The sequence below is a fragment of the Cebus imitator genome, unplaced genomic scaffold (assembly GCF_001604975.1).
Source record: "Cebus imitator isolate Cc_AM_T3 unplaced genomic scaffold, Cebus_imitator-1.0 Scaffold298, whole genome shotgun sequence".
NCBI lineage: Eukaryota > Metazoa > Chordata > Mammalia > Primates > Cebidae > Cebus > Cebus imitator.
This window is the reverse complement of record NW_016107613.1, coordinates 2,774,779-2,776,682: the sequence shown is the minus strand read 5'-3', so window position 1 is coordinate 2,776,682 and position 1,904 is coordinate 2,774,779. Positions and strand designations below refer to the sequence as shown.

The window sequence follows — 1,904 nt, the reverse complement described above, 5'->3', positions numbered from 1 at the left end:
CAAATACAAAGCTTATCCTCAAGTTTAATGATAAGTTATTGAAAAACACTACAATAACAATGACCACAGCAAGAATCATGTTATTTCTCCTGTTATTGTAATTGTGAACTATAATTGTGTGTTGTTTAAATGGCAAAGTCAAAATATGGAAAAGAGCACAAGACTTTTCACTGACATCAAAGTATATGAGACACAATTCAAAGAAAATGATTTCTTTCATTGCATCTCATGCAATGCATGCAGATACCATGATCTATATTCCCATAATCAAGAGAATAAAAATAAATTTTAAAAGTAAAAGATGAAGATTTACATGTTAGAGTGAAAAATTAATTTCTTGTTTCAACTCATTGTTAAGAAAAGACATTTTTTCAATTTACTTAATCTTAAAAGGTGAAAAAGGACACATGCCCAGCATGCACTCAGGAAAAAATGAAACAAAATAAAAGACTAGAAAATAGGATATAAGAAGATACATTCTTTCTTTTGATTCCTTTCATGTCACAGGGTTGAAAGCTAGGAAGTTGTTTGAAAATATATTTTGTAGTAGGAAATAGCTTGTTATAATGTGTAAGTCTTAGATTAGTAAGAGTTCCGTAACAATTGGGTGACAAATCCTCTTGATAATGAGATTCTCACTTTCTGTTTCTATGCAAACAATAATGGAATCATCTCTAAATGTACTTGTCACTTATAATGTTTTTGAAGACAAAAAGTATGAGACAGGTATATGAACAGAGAATTAAAAACAATGTAAACTTTAGCTGATTTATTAATCTCTATTTTTTTACATGATTTGAGATGGCCAGGTGTACTTCTATATTACTAGACAACTGTATTTCCTCTAGTACTTTTTTTCCTTTTTCACAGAAGGGTAATATGCAGATGTCAGAAACTTTTTGATGGAGGTACATCTCACACACGAATGTGAAAACCTAATCATCACACTTAGGAACTGCAAAAGGATCCTTTAGTCATGGCTATTTATATATCTTTTTCATTAATTTAGAAGTGACCATCACATTGTAAATTTAAACTCACTGGAGCAAGGAAAGAAAGAACAGATTAACTTTAAATAAGACAGAGAAGAAATACCAAGAACGTAACCATGTCAGTCTTGGCTCCTGCCTGCTCACATCTGCATAGGCAACTATCACAGGTTCATTATCTGAGCACATGATAGCCTCACCTAACATGAAGCAACCTAACCCCATGTGCCCTAAGTAATTTTCTTGGAATTTCTCCATTTCTCTTGGGTTATGTTGATAACGTATGACCCTGAGGATTTTTGTTTTTACTCTTCTTACATAAACTAATGGTCTGTGTTGGTCTGGGAGGGAAACGAGCTGTTGGGGCAATGTTTTGAAGTGGCACAACTGTTTCAAATGCTTCTGTAACAATGTGCGAGAAAGCTGATTTTTTGTGATATCTCTCTTTTCCTTTAGTTCCAGAATCTAGACAGAAATTTCTGGATAATAGAAAGAGTCCTCAATATTATGTTTTATACAAAAAGCACATATTCACAAAAATCAAATGTTACTAATTTCATACTAAAGATGAGAAACAAAAATATTCAAACTCCTATTGTATGGAATTATAGATTCTTCAAAGAACACTCAATGTGTCATAAATAGTCTAGAAAATATCTCATTTATCAATGAGAGAATGTAGAAAGCATTCTATTTTTTAGATTATTTACAATTTTATTCCCAAAAAATAGTCAAATAACACTCACCACATTTTTGGTAAGCTCTGTGTTATTGATTGAATGTTTATTTCCCTCCCAAATTCTTATGTTGAAATCCTTACCCCAAGCTTTATTATACTGAGAGATAGAGGTAAATTTAGGTCATGAGGGTGGGGTCCTCATGAATGGGATTAGTGCCTTCACATAAGAGACTCCA

General features: G+C 32.1%; 1 non-coding gene across 1 annotated transcript; it reads right to left on the bottom strand.

Annotated features, from left to right (window-relative positions):
* Nucleotides 1-864: 864 nt before the first annotated feature.
* On the bottom strand, nucleotides 865-967 carry LOC119467516. The gene has a single exon (XR_005196055.1). It is a non-coding gene; the product is annotated as a small nucleolar RNA U13 (small nucleolar RNA).
* Nucleotides 968-1,904: the final 937 nt, after the last annotated feature.